This window comes from Pipistrellus hanaki, assembly GCF_964339955.1.
Source record: "Pipistrellus hanaki genome assembly, chromosome: 7".
In the NCBI taxonomy this organism is placed as follows: domain Eukaryota; kingdom Metazoa; phylum Chordata; class Mammalia; order Chiroptera; family Vespertilionidae; genus Pipistrellus; species Pipistrellus hanaki.
Window position 1 is genome coordinate 37056956 of NC_140509.1, and position 26058 is coordinate 37083013.

Sequence of the window (26058 nt, forward strand, 5' to 3'; positions counted from 1 at the left end):
AGGCAGGTACATGGAGCCGTCAGACCATCCTGGAGGTGGGCGCGGCCGTGCCGTCCACCTGCTGCCCTGGTGGGCCTGAGGGGACTGGGCACCGCCAACTTTGAGGGAATGGCAGTCAATTAGCATATTCCCTCCTTATTGGCTGTAGGCACCACCATCTTTTTGGGGGGTGACAGTCATTAGCATATCTCTTCTTTATTAGATAGGATTGTCTCATTTTATCTTCAAAAATATTCTAACTAAGGTGCAGTCCAAATTTTAGAGATGAAGAAAGGCTAGATGACTTTTCCCAGGATAATGTAACTAGTTATGGAAAAGTTAGTTAAACTCAGCTGTTCTCAATCACGGCTAGCACCCTTTTCTCTTGACCCCACTGTTTCATCTTACATCTGTGTGAGTGGATTAAAAAGATCATTAACAAACAATTCAGTTTGAAGAAATCCTTTAGCTATACACAAGATTATTTGTGCAGATTAAATGCTCAGATGTGAACATCTTATAAAGCATTGCTATTCTACCATTAAGAATCTTGTAAGTGTAATTTCCTAAGGTGTTATTTTTAAGAATATTTATTTGAAGTTTATGACCACATAAAAGTAATTCTATTCGTTATCACAGGTCAGTGAACTTAGAAAATTCAATAGGCAAGCTACAAATATGGTAGACAGACCTACATCATCACTCTTAAAATCAAACTGGATGTAGATTGTCCTTTAGTAAAGTTTTGCATCAATAAGACTAGCCAATATTTTCTTATCCTACTATCAGTGCTGATTATGCCAGAAGATTTTCCTGTTTTGACATCTTGGTGAAATGTTTGCCATTTCAATCTATGTTGCAAGTCTCATGGACCAGACTGTTTTGCTTACTTCAAACAAAAGAGACATTCAAAAGTTACATTAATTTGGCAAAATATAAACTGGAAATACACATATATTTTCAAAAACTACTAAATATGAATAAGTAAATTCCTTTTCCCCAAAGTAATATTTGTAGTGTGAGTTTTTCCTTCTGCAAGTTTGTACTGGAAGGATGTTTAACTTCTCTGAAGAAAATGTTAATGTTTATTTACTTATGGTGCTTGTAAAACTTTGAGAAGGGTAAAAGGGGGGGGTATAATAAATTATTCCTCTTTTCTAAAAAGAATTTGGCCAAAATTATTCATGTCCCTTGTGAAAAAAGACCATCTTGTATGGGTATATCCAGCTCATTCTGAGCTATTTAAAAATCATATATACCCACTTTGCTAGCACCATTTTATGTGCAAGATTCAGAAATTGCATAACTACTATATGAGTTTGTAGCAGTAACACAAAATATATTTACTCACTGATTCAATAGTAACATTTCTACCATTTCTTTGTTTCAAAAGACTTTTTTATTAACTTCCCTTACCTTAGATCATTTGTTGCCAAAGAAAAAAAATAACAATATAAATAAATAAATAGTACAATTGATATTTCCTCGATATTTGGGAAAAATTACTATGGAACCAAAAATATTGTCATAGAAAGTCTGAGAAACAGAACACAATAAATAATACTTAAACAAAGATATTTTCTTAAAGCTACTAGGATGATGAGTGCTTTTAAAAGACAAGTTTTTGTTTTTTGTTTTTAACTGTGAAAGTGACTCTTAAGAAGAGAAATCTAACCTACCCTTGACAACCCTGGGCTCCTTAAGTAAAATATGAATTGGGAAATTAGGTAGGGGCTCTCTGAGGTGAGGGGGAGGGGGAGACACTAAGACACCTGAATTTATTCTAGCAATATGTGATAAAAGAGATTCAAATTTTAACTTTCTAATAAAAAGCCTTTAAGATGCTAGTTAATTAGCCATTAATTGAGATGGATTAGGGGGGAAAAGAGATACTAAAGTTCTGATATTTGGCCCGAACAGCATGACTCAGTGGTTGAGCACCAACCTATGAACCAGGAGGTTATGGTTCTATTCCTGATGAGGGCACAAGCTCTGTTTGTGGGCTCGATCCCCAGTTGGGAGGGGGCGGGGGGAAGGGGTTGTTGCAGGAGGCAGCTGATCAATTATTTTCTTTCATCATTGATGTTTCCCTCTCCTTACTCTGAAATTAATAAAAGAATATTTTTTTTTAAAGTTCTGATATTTGAACTTGAGAAGATTGATTTCTAATAAGCCACAACTCCAACAAAGATACTTGGTATTAAAAGGGAGTTTGGACTAACACATGATTAAATAGCTACAGTTTAGATAAGTTAGATATCTCTAAAGGGCAATAGAAGAACGGCTCTTCAGGTTTTGAAATTTGTAATTAGTCAATGAAGTGAGTAATTGTTTAGCATCAAAGAAGTGATCCCCTTAATATTTCTTAGCAGAGAACCAGGTTAGAATGTTAAAAGAGGGAGGAAATGGAGCCTATGATTCTTTGCCTCAAACCTCTCCTTAGGATTTATTAAAATTCTGAAGATATTTGTTTTTTTCACGGACATTAATTTGACAGCCACATCCCATTCCATCTACTTAACATGAGTTCTATGTGAGCGATAAGTTAACATCATCCCGCTGACCAGGAATATATAGCTTTTCTAGGTGTTAAAAAAAATAAACGCTGCTTGCAAGCACTTGTAACTTGTTTAACGTCTTCTACTCTATAATATGTCTTGGAATGTAATTGATGTGCTTTCCAGGGCTGTTGAGGAAGCCGTGGTACTCAGACGTGACACAGGCAGCTTGAACACTCCTGAGCACTGGAGATACCTCCAAGGTGAGTCCATTTCAGAGTAGTGCATTTATTTTTTCAATTCGTTATTCAACAAAATCAATAATCATAACAAGATAAAGTTAAGGATATTCATTATATTTACTTTACATTTTATTATAACTGAATATTATATTTATGTAGTACATTGCAGTGTGTTCTATTTTATATAACTCTAGACTAAATGAAGAGATGACTTTAAAATATATCTGGCATGAAAGTAATTACCCTTTGTGTATTGAATAGGTCATTATTTTGAGTCACACTTTCTTTTTTAGTCACAGAAAATGAGTTATCATGACTAGTTCTTAATCCATTTTACATTTAAAGATAGCAAACATTTTGATTAAAAAATTGAAAAACAAGCTAATTATTTAGATGTTTTATCTACATGATATTAAACAGCCAGATAGCTGGTTAAAGTTCTTTTTTTCATAGAGCAAAATGGAAATTTCAGTTATCTTCTAAATTTAATTAAAGACCAATTTGATAAAAACATTTTCTCTGGAACTTGCATTATCGATTTTAAGTGCCTGAATTGATCAAATTAGCCAGAGGCTTTACAAATGGTGCTTTATGTTTCACTAAAAAGTGGGTAGGGTGGTGGGCACATCGTGCAATAAGCAGATCTTGAAACAGGGAAACCCATACCTGAAATCTATATGATCATGTTGACCAATGTCACCACAATAGATTTTTAAAAAAAAAGTAAGTAAATAAAAATGTTTTTAAAAAGTGGGTAGCCCGAGCCTTCAGCTCCCCTCAAATTCTAATGTTATGGGTTGGTATGGGTGTTACTACACCCATATCTGTGATTGGCAGAAGATTTGGGGGCATTGATTGCAGTCTCAGTGGGAGGTGAGACTATGTGTGTGCACATGTGCTTATATCTCCCCTAATTTTTTGTCTAGAAGATAATTGTTCATTCACACATCCTTTTTCATTTTCTATTTATATTTTTAAAATTTCTTTTATTGATTGATTTTAGAGAGAAAAAGGGAAGAAAGAGAAAGAGAGAGAGAGAGAGAGAGAGATATCGATTTGCTGTTCTACTTTTTTATGCATTCATTGGTTGTTTCTTGCATCTATCTTGACCTAATCAGGGATTGAACCCACAACCTTGGCATATTGGGATGACATGCTAACTAACTGAACCACTTGGCCAGGGCCTCATTTTTATTTATTAACACAGATAAGTGGCTATTAAATCAATCTAGTGCTATCTATTAAGCTAGCTTTTGTAAATCCTTTAGGTCTGATCACAATAGTTACTTAAAAATCACCTGGCAAAAAATCTAGATTAAATAGCCTAAATATGATCTGTTTATCTGTAGTAAAACTTACCTATTTAGGAAGATAACATTTTCAGTTGGAATATGGTCAATTTTCAAGTTTTAAGAAATATACTCAATGCTGTTATAAAGCAGTTTCCAATTTTATGACATTCAGTGACTCATTTTTCTGAAGCCCCACTTATATGTGATTAATGGGATTTTATTTCAGATTTAACTTTTCTTCATATTATTTTTCAATGTTTCTTGAAATACTTTAGAAGCTTCCATCACTATTCCATTTTTCTAACCAAGTAATTTATGAAGAATAATCAGTTTTAGATTTCAAATTGTGATTTCATGCATGGATAAAAATATACCGTTTACTTTTATTAGGATATTATTACTCAAATTCTATAGTGATAGCATTTTGACTAAAACTTTTCTTCTTACATTCTTAGAATATTTAAGTATTATGACTATATATCTCAAAAAAAATCAAAGTATGTGATTTAAAAATACTAATATGGTTATGAGGACAAAGGGACTGCATATTTTAAATCTGTTTAGTTCTTTAAATATCTAAGCTGTATGGTTGTCATCCATCCACCATACAAAATTATGATTCCATCTTCAGTTTATTTCTCTTAGATAGTAACATTTCTTACATTAGGTTATAACAGAAATGAAATACAGGGAATTTGATTCAACATTCACAAAGTCACAGAGATAACACTATACCCTTCCACTTAAAATTAAAAGGCTTTTGCATACCTATTTGGAAGCACTGACCATAAATATTGGTTTTATAAAATTAAAATAGAAGTTATTTTCCCAAAACTGGTAGATAGCATGGTGAATCCCTGAAAAGCATTGTAGTCTTTTAAACACAGCGGTCCTCAGCTTTAATTTTCTTGCTGTAATGTCTTATCTATCCATATGGTTCCCTTCATCTTTGGCCTTAGTCCAGTTTTATTTCATTTGGGGATGATGGCACTTTGTTTTCTTTAATCAGTTTGGCTAATAAATGCCTTAAATATATTTTATTATATTTGATTGCACTAAGAAATTGAACTTTGATTACAATTAAGTAGAAAATATTAAATATGATATCATTATAGAATAAGTTGGTACAGAATCTGTGTTATATTACATTATCCAAACACATGAAACAATCAAATTTCTGACCTGGCCATTCCTTGCAGGCAATGACATGCTGTTTCTTGCCAGTTGAAATCTGTTTTATTGTTATTGTTCTCATTGTCCATGGATCATCCTTACAATTCCACAAATGCTGGTGAACTCCCAGTGATTTGTTATATTTCTTCTTTGTTACATTATTCCAGAATAAGATATTACAGAAATGAAGGAAAGGAAAGAAGGAAGGAAGGAAGGGAGGGAGGGAGGGAGGGAGGGAGGGAGGGAGGGAGGGAGGGAGGGAGGGAGGGAGGAAGGCCCTCACCAACTATTTTAAATCAGGACTTAGGTAATAGATCAAACCCTAGCCCCAAAATAGCCAGTTCATTTTTTTTTTTTTAAATAACCTGTTCTTTTTCTTTTTTTTTTTTTAAGGTAATAAATTTATTGTTTTAACTTGACTATGAAAAACAGATTAGGATACATAATTTCGACATTTAGCCTAATTGTAAATGTTTCCCATTTCCATTTCTCTTTATTTTTTATCATCAATTTTAATTAAGATTATATTGAAATGCTTCTTGTATTCTTTTATTTTTCTTTATTGTGTCCTTATCCCTCCTTTCCACCCCACCCCACCCCCAGCTCATGCCCTCACCCCCCTGGTGTCTGCTTATATGCATTGGTTATGCTCATATGCCTGCATACAAGTCCTTTGGTTGATCTCTCCCTCTTACCTGAACCTTCCCCCTACCTTTCCTGAGAGGTTTGACAGTCTGATTGATGCTTTTCTATCTCTGGATCTGTTTATGTTGTTCATTATACTCCACAAATGAGTGAGATCATGTGATATTTATCTTTCTCTGACTGACTTATTTTGCTTAGCATAATGCTTTCCAGGTCCATCCATTCTATTGCAAATTGTAGGAGTTCCTTCCTTTTTTATAGCAGCATAGTATTCCATTGTGTAGATGTACCACAGTTTCTTAATCCACTCATCTGGTGACAGGAACTTAGACTGTTTCCAAATCTTAGCTATGGTAAACTGTGTTGCTATGAACATAGGGGTACATATATACATTTTGATTGTTGTTTCTAGTTTCATGGGATATATTCCTAGAAGTGGGATCACTGGGTCAAATGGGAGTTACATTTTTAGTTTTTTGAGGAAACTCCATATTATTTTCCACAGTGGCTGCACCAGTCTGCATTCCCACCAGCAGTGCATCAGGGTTCAGGGTTCCTTTTTCTCCGCATCCTCACCGGCACGGGTTGTTTGTTGACTTGTTGATGATAACCATTGTGAGATGCTACCTCATGGTTGTTTTGATTTGCATCTCTCAGCTGATTAGTGATTCTGAGCATATTTTCATATGTTTCTTGGCCTTCCTTTTCTCCTCTTTTGAAAAGTATCTATTTTTTTTTTTTTGCGGGGGGGGGGGGGGTGTTTAACTTCCTTTTGTTAACTTCCTTTTGTTAAGTTGTATGAGTTCCCTGTAAATGTTGGAGATTAAACCCTTTTCGGTGATAACATTGGCAAATATGTTCTTCTGTGCAGTGGGCTTTCTTGTTGTTTTGTTGATGGTTTCTTTTGCTGTACAGAAGCTTTTTATTTTGAGGTTGTCCCGTTTGTTATTTTCTCTTTAGTTTCCATTGCCCTAGGAGCTGTGTTAGTGAAGATACTGCTTCAGCATATGTCTGAGATTTTGCTGTTTGTAGATTCCTCTAAGATTTTTATGGTTTCCCATCTTACGTTTAACTCCTTTATCCATTTTGTGTTTATTTTTGTGTATGGTGTGAGTTGGTGGTCTAGTTTCATCTTTTTGCATTTATCTGTCCAATTTTCCCAGCACCATTTATTCTTGATTCCATTGTATGCTCTTGCCTCTTTTGTCAAATATTAATTGATTATAGTGGTTTGGGTCAATTTCTGGGTATTCTATTCTGTTGGTCTATATGTCTGTTCTTTTGCCAATACCAGGCAGTTTTGAGAACAGTGGTTTTGTAATACAGCTTGATATCTGCTGTTGAGATCCCTCCTACTTTGTTTTTTTTTTCCTCGGGATTCATTTTGTTTTTAATAAATTGTAATTCAAGTCAACTTGGCCCTAGGAAGAAACTGGATTTGTTTCAAAGGTTCATAAACGTTGGAGATTAGCTATTCATGTTTCTTTAACCTCATGGCAAGGCCACCTTAGTTAATGCCACATCTTCTCTATTATTCATTGCTTGAACAAAGTCAGTGACTGACATGAAAAAAGCTGAGTGTATTATTCTAAAATGAAATAGCTAAGTCATGAGTTTGAAGGTTGGATGCAGGAATCCTAGGGATGGATTGATGTTAGTTTTGACATGGAGCCTTTCTATGAGAATTTAGAACAATTAGACCCTTTAAAAGCACTTCATTAGATATGTCCATAGTAGCCACTCTTCCAGGTTAAGCCTTATTGGGGGGAGGGGGGGGTTGATGATAAATAGTTAACACATATCTTTACTGAGAAATTATAGGGGATAGGAAAGATGGGGAACAACATACCACAGTACTGGTTCCCTATGTTGAGCTGAGAAGAAATAAATATATTGTGATAAAGGACCAAGCTGGGAGAGCATACTGGGCAATATTAAATGAGAAAATACAAATAAATATATTTTAGAGCAAGCCTGGCACTTTGTAAGCTAACTCTTCTTCAGGAGCTGGAGTGGACCCTAATGCTTAAAAGTAGAAGACAGCAATGGCAAGAGGGAGGGGCCAGGAACCAGGTTGTGCTCCTCCTAAGCATCAGACCTCCTGATCGTTCAAATGATGCTCTCAATCTCAGGCTTCAGGGAATCTACCTGGGTCATCTACCTTGAGACTCAGGCAAATTTAGTTGATTCCAAGTCCCACCTGAACTCAAACGCAGGTATATTCTGCATCTCCTTCCTCCTGCTGACTACTAGTGAGGGCTGACACCATGTACACACATCTATAAATCTGGAATTACTAGAATAGAAATAGGGACTTTTAGTGTCTAGGACAAAGAAGCTTACAATACCCTTCAACAGGACTATCTGTGTACAAAGTTGGCAAGTTATCCATGATTTCCATGACAGGAAAGATCTCTGAATTTAGAAAAGGGATAGTATAAGGATTGAAATATTTTTCTAATTAAGACATCACAAACCTCTAAATAAGTTCTGAGTCAAGAAGAGATATAACAGAACCCTCAGCTGGTAAGAGCTGGCCTATCAGCCTCTGACTCTTTCACCTGAGTACAGCCTTTCTATAGGGCCCATCACTTTGATTTCCTCTGCCAACACTAAATTCTGAGACAGGATAGTTTATCTTTAGATTGTTGGCCTATGTGTAACTACACCTTTCTTTTCCTTCATTCTTTGTAGTGAAATAGCATTTTCAAAATGAATGAGATTCAATATCAAACAAAAATTAAAAGGCAGTAATTAAAAGCAAGCCACCTCAAATGAAGTCACTTCTAAAATTCAATTTCTTTATCTTGAATATGACCCAGCCCCAAAACTGAAATTTTTCACTCTGAGTCTTCCTCCCACCACTCCATCCTGCCTGTTACTTAATCAAAGTTTTCTAGATGCTATGTTTTTCTCCCTCATTTTTCCAAATGTTGTAAATGTTCAAACAATAGACTGAGTTAGAAAATAAATAGGGATGGTCTTACTTCTACTAGAGTAGTCAAGAAAAGCCTCTCTGTAGAGAAAATAATTTAGCCAAGAGCTAAAGAAGTTGGGGAAAGAGTGTTCCTGGAAAAGGGAACAGCTCATATACAGATAGGCAAGAATCTGGTGCTCAGGAGGAACTGAAACAAGTTCTAAGGGGCCAAAGCATATTGAGGAAGGGAGAGGGGGCATAAGATTAGTTACAGAAAAGGCAGGTGTTAGATTATGTAGACCTTGTCAGGATTTTATTGTAATTGCAAGAAGCCACAGAAAGCTTTGAGCAGAGGAATGACATTATCTGACTTATCTTTGAGTCCTTTATGCTGCTATATAGAATAAGGAATCAAAGGGGGAAAAACAGAAAAAGGGAAATCAGTTAATAAGTTTTTGCAGATATCTGGGCATGTAATGATGCTGGCTTAGACTATTGTTTTTCAAACTGTGGGTCAGAACTCATTAGGATCACACAATCATTTTGGTTATGTAACCAGTATTAATGAAATAAAATTATGTACAATAGAAAATATCAGAGGCCATTGTATAGTTTCATTTGCTTTCAGTTTTTATGCATATGCATATAGATATCCAAGTACTAGATTGCAGTTTGAAGTGCATTTATCACTAAGCATAGTGGTCATAGAAACCACTAAAGTGGTGAGTGAGGCATAAAGAAGAGGGATTACATCCACATAAAAGTATCTTTAAATACTTGAAGATGAAAGAGATCATCTTGGAAAGAACATGAAGGGAGATGAGACAGAGTTCAGTGATATATTTTATTTCAAGTATTATATCTCTATATTTATATCCTGCATATTCTTTAAGAATCCATACTAATAAAAGAGAAAGATGCAAATTGACCATGCCTTTGCAACACCCACCAGCCAATGAGGAATAAGTATGCAAATTAACCCCAAAAGATGGTGAGTTAATTTGCATATGCAGGCCCTGAGTGGCTGGGGACAGGGCGTTCTGCACTGCCCAAGCAGCTCCACGCCTCTAGGCAGCGTGGGAAGGCTGAAAGGCGGCTCCAGCTTGAGCGAAGGCAGTGCCAGCAGCCAGGGGAAGGAAGGCCCATTATTGCATGAATCTTCATGCATCGGGCCTCTAGTTATTTATAATAACTTATGCAGAGTAAAAATATAAGAAGATAGTACCATTAATGATAGAGGAAAATTACAGATAACCAACTAGTTTTTTAAGAGTACATAAAAAAAATTAGAACATAACCTGATGGTCACCAGTAGGTATTTCTCTCAACTTTTGGCTAGGCATTCCTTTTCTTGGTCATTTATATTCTCTAGTGGAGTTTATAAATAAGTGTAGAATATTTACAAAAAAAGTTGCATTCAAGGGAGGAAATATTGAACTCAGTGTCTATTAAGTCCCTATTCCTTCTGACAGGAAATTTCCTTTGGTGTTTTGAGGTAACAAGTCTAGCTTTGCTGAACTTTTTCACAATGTAATTTGATTTTTGTGCCTTTTAAAGTATAAAGTCACCACCATCAACTAACTGTTCAAAAATTTGCATCATCACCACAATGAGTAATAAAAATTATAGTACCTTGGGTTAAATGTCATGTTTATGTTTTATTTTGTCTAATATCCTATCTAATAAAGAGGGAATATGCTAATTTACCATCACGCCCTCACAAATGGTGGCACCCACAACCAATAAGGAAGGAATATGCTAATTGACTGTCACACCCTCAAAGATGGTGGTGCCCAGTCCCCTCAGCCCCACTGGGGCAGCAGGTATACAACACAGCCTCGCCCACCCCTAGGCGGGTCTGGCTGCTCCACGCACCTGCCTCCAGAGTCCCCAGTCTCCTCAGCACCCCAGCCACCCAGGTCCGGCCCAAGGTGCAGGCAAGCATCAGATGTCAGCTGCCCCGCTGCCAAGGGCTGGCCCGAGGTGCAGGCAAACCTCAGATGTCAGCTGCCCCGCTGCCCAGGGCTGGCCCGAGGTGCAGGCAAGCCTCAGATGTCAGCTGCTCAGCCAACATCCAAGGTGCAGGCAAACCTCAGATGGTGGCTGCCCAGCCATGCAGGGATGCCTGAGGCTCAGGTAACCAGGACCAGTGGAGACTTGTACTTCTGGCAGTGGCAGCAGCAGAGGTGTGATGTGGCAATATCTTTCCCTGATCACTGGGTCGCCTCCAGCCCTGAGGGCTCCCATACTCTGAGAGGGGGCAGGCCGGGCTGAGGGACCCCACCCTTCAGTGCATGAATTTTCATGTATCAGGCCTCTACTAGGATATAATGACCTCCCTTAGGGAAGGGTATCTTAATCTCTCTATTAATATCTGCTTGAGCAGCTTAAATTTAAACTGTTATTTAGGATAAGTCTCAAACCTGATGAGAAATAGCTTTATAATAATTCATCACTGAAATTCAAAACTTATCTTTGAAAATAAAAGGATAGGTGTACTGGGCAATTATCAGAATGCAGAAACTCTTTAATTATAAATCACACCCTTACCTGAGGAACTTTATGCCATGCTGATGAGAGGCAGACTCCAATAATAAGCCTTTTCATTTTACACACACATATGCACACACCCTCAATCTCTGAACATATTAAGACCCATATGTTCAAACAACCCATTTACAAATTGCTAGATGAAACCAGCAGTAATTCCCTATTCCCTCTGTCATTTAAAGAAAACAAATTTAGTATTCATCATCTTTCTTCCTCCTAGAATCCATTGCATCAGTTGTAAAACCATACCTTTCCCCTCCTACCATCAGATACTTGTCTTGCTTTGGGGTAGGTGGCAACCAAAGGCTACAATTGTATTTTAATAGTAAACTCTTAAAGATTTCAGATTCAAAGAAATGGGTCTCTAATTGTAGAAAATTAACTTCCAATATCAGCAACTTTGGTTGCGATGTGAGATGCCTCACCCATTGCTTCTCAAAACAGACCACCCAAGTAACTAACTGCATATGCTAAATGTCCATACATTTTGATAAAGCCACCCAGAGAGCCACTCCTGACCTGACTAGCTGTGCTACTGACTACTGTAAAAGCCATTTTTGTGCTGGATGAACCAAGGATGTTTTCAGCAAGCATGGAGCTGAACACGGGGAGTGGGGTGGTGGGCGTTAGCATCATAATTTTCAGTCTGTTTCTTCATTCGCAATCTCACAATGTTGGACCTTTCTGCAGAACTTTAATGTGGTTTTATTCAACAAGGAAAAGTCTGGTACAATAAAAGCTTCCTCTTAGAACAGATAAGTCTAACAGGCTAACAGTTCTTTGGGTAAGTAGGATTAATTATCAGGAAGCTGTTGATAGTTCATTGCTGACATATAAAAACCTAGTAAGAATGAGGTCAACTAAAATAATGGGTCCATTTATAAGTTTGGGTCATGTAATACCTTATTAAAGATCACATTATTTCAGCAAAGAAAATATTGCAGAGAGCTCTCCTCTAAAAAGAAAATAGCTTTTTCTGTGTTCTGGAGAGCTTCCAAACCACAGTATTGCAAAACCTAAACACTTCAAACCATTGAAAGTTAATGTTTAACTGTCTGGTTCCAGTTATCTTAAAAACCCTTTCCCCCTTGATAATTGATTTTTGTTGAAATCCTGGTGTCATTCGGCTTTTAATCCCAATTATGTTCCTTATGCTGGGTGAAACATACTTTCATTGCCCATGGGTTATATTTTTATACCATACATAATGTAGAGTATATTCTACTTTGCTTCATGTGATTAGGAGAAGTAATAATCAGCATTTTACTAGAGTTAGGGAAAACATTAAAGTGTAGGGCTGGCCCAAGGCATGATTGTGAAATGCCTGAAATTTTTAAAGCCCTTGTCTCCTAATTTGTCATTTAACTCTTTTTGTGTCCTAATCTCTGTGAAATGTTGTTCAGCCAAGAGCTCTGTTGTGACCCCTCTAAGCATCAGTTTTCCTCCTCTGTTGGAGGATGGACTGAGACCATGCAAAATATCAGAGACAACATATGGCCTAATACATAGAATGTTCAGAATTGTTAGTTCATCATTCTCATCTTCATCAACTTCTCCTAAGCCTCAGGACTAAGGTATACATAATACACATTTACAATAATATTGCTTGTAAGAATGTTTACTTTTTTTAAAAAAATGTATATTTTATTGTTGTTTTACAGAGAGGAAGAGAGAGGGATAGAGAGTTAGAGACATCGATGAGAGAGAATCACCGATCAGCTGCCTCTTGCACACCCCCCACCGGGGATGTGCCCACAACCAAGGTACATGCCCTTGACCAGAATCGAACCTGGGACCTTTCAGTCCACAGGCTGATGCTCTATCCACTGAGCCAAACCGGTTTCGGCAAGAATGTTGCTTTTAATAATTTCTTGGAAAACAAACAATAAAATAATAATAATTTATTGAATACTGGAAAGCTTTTCAAACTCAAAGAAATGTGTCTCTACCTCTGACATTTTAGTTTCCATAGGAGGTGGAGAAGAGATGTGGTAGCAGGTTGGGGGAGGCTTTTCTGCCCTGCAGTGATGTGACAGCTGCCTGATAATTAGAGGGACCTTCCTGAGAAAAAAGTGGATCATGGAGCCAGGCAATATGTAGGACCTGATCTCTCACACCACAGCCAGAGAGCCTATATCTCAGCTCAGTTCCAAAACTACTCCACTGCAAGCCCACCCTTCCTGCCATCAACCATTCCCTGAAGGTATGATTAATTAGTGCATTTTTAAATGCTGTGGTGGCTGAGGCAATTATAGGATCTGTGGGATCTGAAGCTTGCAATTATAGGGGTCATCTTTAATAGAAAGAATGCAAAATAATAGATATAAGTGAATATATAATTAGAATAAGTTAATAAATCACTATGAAGTATATATTTAATAAACTGACAAATACCATTATAATATTCATATTTTTAATTCCCTCCTGACATACTTTGTACTTAACTTTCCTCCTGTTTTTGTTGTTGTTGTTGTTATTGTTGCATATTCTGATTGTTTCCTCCTGCATTTCCTAATAGAAGAGAATTTCTGAGTTAAGATGGCATCAATGAGAATCAAAACCTTTGCTTACGGTTTTATATGTAGGATGGTTTGAAGAATTTCCCACAAATAAGTTTCTGGCTCTGAACATTTCGAATGTTTTTTTCTCCTCTGTCATCCACATACTCCTGGCATTGCAGAACAGGCTTTATTCATTGCAGACTCTAACCCTGTGTCTTCATGCCATGTGCCCAAGTGAGTAGACAGTGGGGGTATTTCTGAAAGTATTTCTTCATGAGGGCAGGCAGCAATAGTTTAGCTATACCTAGAAGTAAATGCAAGCCATGTAAGTACATTTCACTAAACCCAAACTAAAAGGACCCCCAATTCAATTTCCTACTAGCCAAATACCCCAATGTCCACAGCCAATCTGACACCACCCACCATGAAGAGATATAGAGAGGAATTTAATATGGGAAGATATAGCAGTCTTAACTGATTGTGACTAAAATGTTTTTTTTATTTTTTAAAAAATACATATATTTTTTTTTATTTCAGAGAAGAATGGAGAGGGAGAGAGAGATAGACACATCAATGATAAGAGTATTATTGATCAGCTACCTCCTGCACACACCCTACTAGGGATCACGCCTGCAACCCATGCCTGGGCCCTTGACTGGAATTGAATCCGGGACCCTACAGCCTGCAGGCCAATGCTGAGCCAAACCAGCTAGGGCTAAAATGTTTTTTAAATTTTATAAAAGCCTATGCCTAAGTAAATGAGAGTCCCTGAACATTTAAACTTCTGAGCTTCACAGAAAATCCAGCTCTTTCCAGAGAAGTTAGCTCAATACAGAAATTAGAGGATAAAGGGGAGATAATTTACCCTTCCACATTTATGGAGAGAGCTCTTTTATGCAGAAATAATTGGTAATGTATAAAGAGTTATACATATGTGATGAAATAATATCAGTATTATTATTAAAGTTCATTGTGCCCAAGTGTGAGGCAATATCAGAGGCAGGAATGGCAAAATCTGCTTCCTTGGGGAATGGAAAAGGAATTTGAGTTGGCCTCTTCCTGAACCATGAAGACCCTAGTTCTCTTCAGCCGCTTTCGTCAGCCCTGCTCAAGGTGACCTGAAGAAGCAAATTAGAGCTTGAGCAAATTAGTTTGCCTCTGTAAGCCTCAGTTTCTCATGTATAAAATGGCAGTGATAATACTTTCTTACAGAATTGTGGAAAGGATTAAATGGACAGTATACTACTTGGCTCCTCATAGATGATTAAGATATTATAGCTATAATTCTTATTGTCAACATTTTAAGTGATAGCTATAAGGGAAGAATCAGAAGGGGAATGTTGGATTGCTATGAACCCAGGGATTCCAGATGGAGAAAACAGCCTGGAAGGTCAAACTCTATAAATGCTAAAAGGAATGCTTTCAGTTCCAGCTTTTCTACTTTGCCTCAGGGCCCAGTAGCAACATAGTGAAAGTGACCATGGCAACATCACAGCCACAGTATTCTGTGAACAGAATTTATCAATAACCATGAGGCTTTTAGTAGGCAACAGTAATTCATATCCGACCCAGATCTTTCTCTTGATATAGGATCTAACTTTAAAATGGCATGAGATTTGGGAAGCATTTGATAACTTGAATAAGATCACCAAACTGCCCCTGGTAATGATTGCAAAGAACTGACACTGAGAACCCAGCAGGTAATAGGGGATCTGTAAAGGTTTTTAATTATCAGGAATCTTGGACACTGCTGCTTGGGCATGGCACAGGCTCTAAGTAGCCTGAGAGTTTAGGCAAGTGAGGCAATAGCACACTGCTATTGGTGATCGGCTCTGAAGTCAGACAAATTCCAGCTCTAACACTTAACACCTTTAACACCTGGGAAAACTACTTAAATTTTCTGTGTCCCAGTTTTCTCTTTTTAAAGTTTGGATAATAAAGTACCCCATAGGGTTATAGTGAGTGTTAAAATAAGGATTAAATGAGATCTTTCTAAAGCACTTTAGAACAGTGCCTGACAAATACTCATTGCAAGTGCTTAATAATAGCTAGCTCTAATGCTAAATGGGAAATCTGGTGATGTGCAGCAGATATTTGGTTTTGTGGATCTGGCACTCAAGAAAAACATAGTAATTTAAGACAGCTTTTAGAGGAAGGCAGCAAAGCAAGTAGAAACCGAGACATTAGAGAAGTGAGAACAGCAACAGCATCTGTTAATCTAAAAGTGAGTCCTAAAAGAGGACAACCTGCAGCTACAAAAATCAAGATTCCAAAACCAAGAGGTATTCCCAGAATGATAAAAAACAGACCTGTCCTTCACAGAGTGACATATAATAAAGAAAACAAAAGTGTCCTGGCTGGTTTGATTCAGTGGTTAGTGCACCAGCCTGCGAACTGAAGGGTCTCGGGTTTGATTCTGGTCAAGGGCACATACCCCAGTTGCAGGCTTGATCCCCAGCCCCAGTCAGGGCATGTGCAGGAGGCAACCAATTAATGTTTCACTCTCACATCGATGTTTCTCTCTCTGTCTTACCCCCTTCCACTCTCTCTAAACATCAATGGAAAAAATATTCTTAGCTGAGCACTAACAACAATAACAAAAATAAGAAAAGGGGCAAGAGGAAAACAACCTATAAAACAGCTTTAAAAAGGATGAAGAGGGCCAGAAGGAAGAAAATAAGCCAAGAGTCAGACAAAAGGGAGGTGAAGAAAGAAATTGAATCAAAAAGGAAAAAAAATTATTTAAAAGTTTATATCAACCTCTGATTCTGAAGAAGGAGATGATCAAGGAGAAGAGGAAAGGGAGAATAAACTTTCAGACTTCTCAGAGAAGGAATATACCCAAAGGCCAACATGAGAAACAGCAGATAGAAAACAAAAGCAAGAGGAAACAAATGGAAACTGGGCAGTGGAATAAAGATGAAGGAAAGAAGCCAGAAGTTAAGAAAATGGAGAAGTGTGAAACATCAATTAGTTCTTGACTTCAAAGGAGACATGCTGAAATAAAAAAAAATTCACTCAAAATTGATAATCTTGATATGAACAGATGTACTGAGGCCATGATGAACTTGCTTCACTTTAAGTCACAGTGCAACAAGCTCAGAAACACACGCATGATTACCACACTGAAAAAAAAATACAGAGATTCAAAGTGAGTTAGATTATCCTGGAAAAGTCTGCAATGTTGTTTAACAAGTTTAAAAACATGTTTCTGGTTGGTGTAGGAGATCCTATAATCACACGAGTGCTGAATAAATCTCTTGCCGAACAAAGACAGCATGGGGGAGCAAATAGAACCAAAGATCAAGGGAAGAAAAGGCCAAACAAAAAGCTAGGAAAGGAAAAGCAGGTTCAAAGACTCCAAATGGAGGATCTGAGGTTCAAGACAGTAATCAACCACAATATAAGAAAGCAAAGACAAGGCCAGCAGCAAGAAAAAGTCATCCAATGAAGAGAGAGAGAGAGACTGAAATATCTCTGAAGGATTCTAGGTTAACATATGTGGAATATAAAGAACATTTGAGAAGTTTTTAATGGATTTTATTTGAAATATTTAGATAGCAGAAAGTTTTAAATTTTTATAAGCATAGGTTTTGATATTTAAAACTTGTTTTGAGGGAGAAAATATTTTCTTTGTTTAAAAGTAATTAAACATTGCTTAATTGTATAAAATAGATTTTAGATTTTCTAGTGTACTTTGTGATATACTTTGTGCATAGGCACAGATGGAAGGGGATAAGGTGCAAATACACATCTTAACAGTCACTGCGCCACCTCACTCTCAGTTGTATTTGCTTTGGATTCCTGACCACAGAAGCTTATCAAAGGCCTTGAACTTGCCAAAGTGAATATGGCCCATGACTAGAAGGGGAAGGCATTGCCTCCTTGCCTTATAAATATGTTTGCACTCGAGGTCAAGAATAGTTTAAACTTTTTTCTATTATATAAACATTATATAATCACCTGGCGATCATTATAGGTCACAGACAATGTGCTAAGCATTATATTGGGGATAATAGAAGACATATTAGGAATAATATAAGGTTACTATAACCCACATATTTAAAAAGCCAGGGGCCCTCACGACTGAAACAACTGGAAAGGCGACTGAACAGGCTGCGTGGGGTGACCAGGCCAGCAGAGGGAGCAGTGAAGGGTGACCAGGTTGGCAGAGGGGGCAGTTAGGGGCCACCAAGCCATCAGAGGGGGCAGTTAGGGGCAACCAGGCCAGCGGGGGAAGGGGGGGGAAGAGGGGGAGGAGGAGGGGATGGGAACAGTTGGGTGTGATCAGGCCAGCAGGCAGAGGTAATTAGGGGTGATCAGGCCAGCACTAGGGGGTGCAGTTAGGGGCAACCAGGCTGATGGGGGGCAGTGAAAGGTGATCAGGCAGGCAGGCAGGTGTGTGGTTAGAAGCTAGCTATTCAGGATTGTGAGAGGGATTTCTTACTGCCAGTTTAGGCCTGATCCCCAGGACTAGGCCAAACTGGCAGTCGGACATCCTTAAGGGGTCCCGGATTGGAGAAGGTACAGGCTGGGCTGGCCCCCGCCCCCGTGCATGAATTTTGTATTATTTTAAAATTTTGTTTTATTTCAAACAAACTCTCTAGTCTCTAGTCTCTCTATATAAAACCCTAATATGCAAATAGACCAAATGGTAGAACAACTGATCACTATGATGTTTACTGACCACCAGCAGGCATCAGCCACAACGGGATGGTGGAGCAGGTGAGCAGGGGTGCCAGATCAAGGCGTGGCACCAGTCACTGTCAACCGGGTGAACCTCTGGTGGTTACTGAAAATTCTTTGCTCCCATGCACTGTGGTCCTAACTGGTGCTCGCACCTGCTGCCAGCGCTGGCTCCACTCACACCCACTGCCAGCATCTAGCGCCTGCCTGCCCTGATCGCTTGGCATCATCAGCATGTGCAAGCAGTGGCTGCCAGCCAGATCAGCTCTGAGGGCATCTCTAACTCCTCCTGCTCCTGAGGGGCAATTGGGGCAGCAGCCACCACTCGCATCTGCTGCTGGCATTGGCCCCAATTGCTTCAAGCCATCAGTAGATGTGAGTGGGACGGGCACCATTATCATGTGGGAGCAGCGGTGGTGGGAGCAGGGCTGCTGGCAGAGAGGGGACCAGAGGCTGTGGCAGGAGGAGCCAGGCAGGGGTGTGGAGGACGGGCCAAGACCTGCCCCTGTGCCCACCACAGCCTCAGGGCCAACAGTTCCTTTCAAGGTGCACAAATTCATGCATTGGGCCCCTAGTATTAAATAATAGCTAGCATTCCAGTGCCTGGTATGTGACAAGCACTGATATAAATAATCTATGTATCAACTGATTTTAAAATTTTGATGAGAAAAGAAACACTAGTATGATACTAGAATAATTGCCTCTGCTTTCTAGAGGAAGTTCAAAGGTAAGGAAAAGTCACATGACTAGGAAGTGTGAAGTGAGGCCTATTTTCTGAATCACTGTGACATACATTTTTTTCAGCATCTGCAAGAAAACATCTCTAACGTATTTATTTGGAGAAGAAACATACAGATAAGCATTTTCATAGTGATGTAACCAAAATCAATTTTTGACTTTAAGAAAATCTCAAATATTGCAAATTCTTATCCATTATTCATATTCATATTTACTGAGTACTAACTATGTTATAGAAACTGAACTTTCAAAAATGAACAAAATGAACAAAAACCCCTGCCCTCATATCCAAGCGAGCTGGCTCCATTTTTCAATTTCATACAATACTCAACATTACCACCATCATCCCAAAGCTGAAATGAAGCCAATGCTTCCCTGTGCATAAAAGAACAACACTGAATCATTAGAAAGAGAATTACATTGTATGACAGAAACTACCACTACCCACTCTTGAAATCATCCTTTTGGAGAAAACGCTGTTATACTTGACCATGGGTGAAAAATTACATAGGGGTAAAAAATAAAAATTATATACTGGATTTTTTTTCTTGCAGTTTACTGATCTTTTGAGCATCTAAAGTTTAGATGCTCAAAAGATCAGTAAACTGCAAGAAAAAAAATTAGATTCTAAACTAATAATAAAGGTTCAGAGAGGCACTACTCACAATATTAAGCAACTCATTGGAAACTTCTCTATCTGTTTCCTAAAGATTGTATGACCTGACATCTAAAATCATCTTAAGTCTGTCTTAAAGGTAATAAATATTAGGAGTTGGGAGGAAGCCATAGAGTTCTACATGTTTCATTTTGCACCCAATCACAAGCAGGAATCTAGAGAAATCTCACAGCATCAAGTGCTAATCAGAATAGGATACTGTGGCCCAGACCTCAACAGGAGTGCAAATAGAGCCCCAGAGCTCTGTGACCTTCTCCCTTTCACAGTTTGTGATACCCTATTCCCATCAGAATTTATCACTGAAACTTATTTGACCTTTATCCTGTCTAATAAAGGGGGAATATGCTAATTGACCATCACTCCATCACAAAGATGGCTGCACCCACAGCTGAGGCTGTTCCCATAAGAAGCCTTAATGAGCAATCAGCAATGACCTGAGGCTACAGACTCCCCTGCCCTCAGGCTGTATCCCCCACCTGGCAGGGCTTGACAGGGGACTTCAAGGTGTGCCTCCTGTCCTGGTGCTGGACTAGAGGACCTCAGGCTACTCCCCCCACCCCAGTGTCAGTTCGGGAGACCGCAGGTCGCACCCCCTGCCTGGGTGGGGCTTGACAGGGGACCTCAAGCCATACCCACTGTCCCAGAGCCAGGCCAGGGGACCTCAGGCTGTGACCCCCGCCCAGCACCAGGCCAGGGGACCTGAGGCCACGCCCTCCACCTGGTAGGACTTGAGGGGGCTTCCCATCCTGGTGCTGGGCTAGGGGACCTCAGGCTGTGCCCCCCACCAGATGGGGCTTGACAGGGGCTTGACAGGTGGTGCACCAGACTGGGGGACCTCAGGCTACATCCCCCACTGCAGCACTGGGCCAGGGGACCTGAGGCTGCACCACCCTGCCTGGAGGGGCTTGACGGGGGACCTGAGGCTGTGCCCCCTCTCAGTACCAGTCTGGGAACGTAAGGCTGCACCCCCCTTCCTGGAAGGGCTTGACAGGGTACCTCAGGCCGTGCCCCAAATTCCAGGTTGATAAATGCTATGAGGAAATTAACACAGGACAAAGGGATATGGAGGGATACTTTAGTTTGGGTGGTCTGGAAAGTTATCTTCAAGATGTCATTTGAGAGCTGAAGGCCAAGAAGACAGCCATGTACAGACAAGGAGAAGAGTATTCCAAGCAGAGGGAACAGTGCTTCAAACCACATGGCAGGAATATTTGGATACAAGAGAAAGACAAAGAATATGGGAGAAAGTGGAAAGAGATGAGGTCTAGAGGTGAAGCAGACACCTGTTATCTTCATAGCCATGATAAGGAATTAAGGTTTTAGTGTAAATGTAGTTGGAATTAATGGAAAATTTTAAACAGGAGGACTTGATGATTTATTCTGATTAGTGGTTTATAATGGATATTTTACAATGAGAACTGGTTCCAGAAACCTCACTGAATGGAGATTAGGCATTCATGATTTTCTGACCAAAGTGATGTATTGTTTACCTTATTAACTCACTGGTTCTGAGTGCTTCCTTCAATTTATCTTTTAATTGGGAGGACATTCAGGCAAGTCATATAATTCCTAATTGCCTTCTTTAGTATAGGAAAAATAAGAATTGAAGTATTTTCTCATCCTAAATTTGGAGGTATGACAAGGAGAACTGAGATTACTGATAAGAAAACCCTGTTGCCTTAGTGTGTCATACACATTTTTTAGTTAATATTTTGAAGTGTTCCATATTCCTATGAGAATTGGAAGAAAAAAATACAAAGTTGGGATATAGAGCAGACATCTGCAGTAGGAGGACATTAAAAATATAGTCTCCGGAGCCATACTAGCAAGTTGGTATCTCTGCAATCCTGAATTTACCTTAACCCCATCTGTAAAATGGAAATAATAATAGTGATGATTATACTTAACTCATGGCATTAGTGTGGCTATGAAATGGAATAATGCCAAAATAAAGTGCTTAAAGCAGTACTTTGTACTTAGTAAATAGCCAGCTAATAACAATTTTTCTCTTTGGGCTCTCCATCATCTATCCATCCCTCTCTATTTCCATTTTGGAGGACTCCACATAGGGATCTGTTTACAGATGCCCTACTTTATAAGGACACTTTTACTAAATTCTTCCCCTTCTAAGAAACAGGAAGACAGATGTTCCCACCACATATGGTTAGGATATCAAGAATAGCCCTGGCCACACTTTGTTATTCAAATAGAATTATTTGAAATACTAGAGGCCCAGTACAAGAAATTCGTGCAAGGGCGGTGTGTACCTCACCCCAGCCTGCACCCTCTCTAATCTGGGACCCTTTGAGGGATGTCCAACTGACCATTTAGGCCTGATCCTAGGAGGGCATCCCTCTCACAAATCCAAGACTGCTCCCAAATGTTCTCCTGCCTGCCTGCCTAATTGCCCCTAACCGCTTCTGCCCGCCAGCCTGATCACCCCCTAACCACTCCCCTGCCAGCCTGACTGATGCCTAACTGCTCCCCTGCCAGCCTGTTTACACCTAACTGCCCTCCCCTGCAGGCCTGGTCCCCCTCAACTGTCCTTCCCTGTAGGCCCAGTTGCCCCCAACTTCCCTCCCCTGCTGGCCTGGTCACCCCTAGCTGCCCTTCCCTGCAGCCTTGATTGCCCCCAACTGCCCTCCCTTGTAGGCCTGGTCTCTCCCAACTGCCCTTCCCTGCTGGCCATCTTGTGACGGCCATCTGTGTCCACATGGGGGCAGCTATCTTTGACCACATGGGGGCAGCATTCTTGTGTGTTTGAGTGATTGTCAATTTGCATATTACTCTTTTATTAGATAGGATAGAGGCCTGGTGCACAGGTGGGGGCCAGCTGGTTTGCCCTGAAGGGTGTCCCGAATCAGCATGATGATTTTCTTGGGGTGTGGGCTGGCCTGGGCGAGGGGCCTGTGGTGGTTTGCAATCTGGCCACACCCCCCAGCAACCCAAGCAGAGGCCCTGTTATCTGGGATTTATTTATCTTCTATAATTCAAACTTTGTAGCCTTGAGTGGAGGCCTTGGCTGGCCAGGTTGTGTGGAAACCTTGGCTTCCTCCATTACCAGATAAAATCAAGTCTCCTGCTGGCTCTTGGTTGGGTTAATTTGCATACTTGTTCCTGATTGGCTATTGGGTGTGGCTTGTGGGCATAGTGGAGGTACATTCAATTTGCATATTACTCTTTTATTAGATAGAATATACCTTTTCTCTCAATTGCTAGCCCTTGGAAAGTAGGAATAACATATTACTTTTAAATTACTATTTGATATATATTTAATTCACTAATGTAATCTCCTTTAAGAATGACAACATTGTAGATAATAGCTAAAGCTACATTAAACAACTACCATTAATCCTGATCCCCTTTACTCCCTGGAGTTAACTAGCATCATGTTGGTATAGAGCAGAGGTTGGCAAACTGAGGCTTGTGAGCCACATGTAGCTCTTTGGCCCCTTGAATATGGCTCAGCGTTAGAACAACCTCTTTAAAATACACTCGCCCAAGCCGAAAACCAACTTCTGCGCATGGGCCACAAAGTTCCAATCACACTGTATGTGTGTGCCCCCACATGGTATTTTGTGGAAGAGCCACACTCAAGGGCCCAAAGTGCCGCATGTGGCTCGCAAACTGTGGTTTGCCGACCACTGGTATAGGGTCATCAAGGATCACTGCTAGATTGTCATCAAATAACCCATCTCCAATGTGTACAGTACTACTGACACTATGCAGTAAGAAGGCCTATTTTGGAGGGCATTCTTTCAGGGTGTTTTGCTGTGCATCTGATGAGTATGGAGAAAATATATTATGTGTGTTTACATGGAAGTACTATACCAGATGTATCACTTTGTATATTAACAATGTCTTAGAGATCTTTACACATACAAATCTGTCTCTTTATAAATAACGGATGCTTTTTCCATTGTGTGGATATCTTATAATTTATTTTGCCAGTCTTTTATTAATGGCATTTGAGTTATTTCTGAATTTTCAATATTATAAACAACACCTCAGTGAACATTTTGATACATGTCTCATTGGGTTCAAGTATACTTTCCAAACTGGATAAGAATCACTGGTTTTCTCCTTTATGGTGTGTGCCCTTCACATATTGCCTAACACAAAATCTGGCTTGCATTAAGCCCTTAGTAGATAACTTTTAGACTGATATGAATGATGCTATCTCATGCCACTCTCTTCCAATATATGTTCTCAAATGGGAATCTAGTGCATAGACAACATGAGCTAAGACCCATGTTTCCTGTGATGAGGATAGAGCCCTTCATCAATTCTAGAAAAGTCAGGGAAGTCTTCACATTAGAGGACAAAATCAGATCCAATATTAAGCATCATTTTTAAAAGACCCCCTTGGAACAGACAGAAAACAAATTTAAATTAATCCCAAAGAGGTGTCACTTCTAATAGAAGCAATAGAGCTCTTTCTTCTTACAGCAACCAAATTTATAAACATGTTCTTTTCTGGAACCCAAATGCCTCCTATTTGAAGATGAGAAAATGATTGTCTCTATCATGAACACCAAATGATATTTATATAGCCCATCTGCTCCACAATTTCCATACATTTCATATGATTTTATTCATTCACAGCAGAAGCATGTTAATAGAAAACGCTGAATGATGGGTCATTGCTCATGGGAAACATAGTGAATTTCACTGACCCCTGTGGTCATGATTCAATGCATCACCCTGTATGAGGAAGAAGACCTGTGGAGAGGAAACCACAAAGATGGCAAATTAATGCAAATCTCTGTGATCCAAAGCTAAGGTCATTTTTCAAGGAATAAAAAGGCACTCCAGGGTTTTAGTTATTATACTACAATCACATGCCACTGTGCCCTCAACTGTAATTAGAACACAATAATACACATCCTGGGATGTTTTCCTTAAGTGGTACTGAAAGCTGAGGGAGAGATTAAAAGGGGCTATTTGTCAAGTAACTACTAAGTTGTTTTTTCTTAAACAGTAAAATGCAACATTGATGAAAAAATCCATTTTGTGTTTTCATTACAATTTCTAGTTTTACTTTGATTGTCCCTACATCTGCTGTTACTAGGCCCAAAGAATCCTCACCCTAAATAATAGTATTAATAATAAATAGTAGAAATTTCTGTGCAATTTCAGACAATTTCATGGAGCCATTTCTTATTTTAGAGGTCAGATAGTTTTACTATGAGCTCCTTGGTGGTAGAGATCATATCATGCTTTTCTTGGATGGGACAGCAGAGGAAGTGTTCATGGAACTAACTGGGTCCCTTACTCAAGGTTTGCCATTTCTGGGAGCATGTGAGAACAATGTATACACAAATTCTCTAACTGCTCCAGCTTCTAATGATTTTCAAGTTATGCTATGATGTACATTTTCATGAAGCATCTTTTTTTAAGTAACTTGAGTCATGTTTTTTTTTTTTTTTTTAATTTATGCTATATATTTTATTGATTTTTTTTTACAGAGAGGAAGGGAGAGATAGAGAGTTAGAAACAGATGAGAGAGAAACATCAATCAGCTGCCTCCTGCACACCCCCCACTTGACCAGAATCGAACCTGAGACCCTTCAGTCCACAGGCCGGCACTCTATCCACTGAGCCAAACCAGTTAGGGTTTGAGTCATGTTTTTTATTCATATCCCAATATCCCCAACTTGAAGATTGAAGTGTCCAGATTTAATATAACCTATCATAAAGAATGAGCAAGTATATTCTTTGGACTGTGAGGTCTTTTCTGTGATTATAGATTCTGTACATTAGCATTATCATCCTTCATTCTAAGTTACTTTTTCTTGTCCATATTTCTTAAGGTAAACATAATTGAAGCTAGAAGACAGAAGAGCCTCTACAGACAGATACTTATTATAAGTAATCTTATTCTACTCAGTCACTGTCTAGAAGCAAGGCTACTCCTGACATACGTGACTGTCTAAAAGAGTCCTACTGAGCAAAACTATAAAGTTCTTAGAAATTACATTCTCTTTTTCTTCATATGAAATTATGATTTGCCCAGGTGGTGAGGAATAGACTAACTGAAGCATTTGGGGATATGTTATTCTGAATCCTTTCTCAGTTATAATTGTTTGTTTATTTGTTTGTTTGAAGGATGAGAGGAAGGAAAAAAGGCTGGACATAAGTCAGGTTGAAAGTGACTAGAA

At 39.1% G+C, this 26058-nt stretch overlaps 2 long non-coding RNA genes across 2 annotated transcripts in view; one reads left to right on the forward strand and one right to left on the reverse strand.

Annotated features, from left to right (window-relative positions):
* The first annotated feature begins 2685 nt into the window (after positions 1 to 2685).
* Positions 2686 to 26058, forward strand: part of LOC311625923 — a 237638-nt gene continuing 214265 nt past the window's right edge. Inside the window, exon 1 of the long non-coding RNA XR_014795593.1 lies at positions 2686 to 2740. This is a non-coding gene — a long non-coding RNA (uncharacterized lncRNA). The remainder of the gene's footprint in view (positions 2741 to 26058) is intronic.
* Positions 13737 to 26058, reverse strand: part of LOC311625922 — a 204692-nt gene continuing 192370 nt past the window's right edge. Inside the window, exon 3 of the long non-coding RNA XR_014795590.1 lies at positions 13737 to 14101. This is a non-coding gene — a long non-coding RNA (uncharacterized lncRNA). The remainder of the gene's footprint in view (positions 14102 to 26058) is intronic.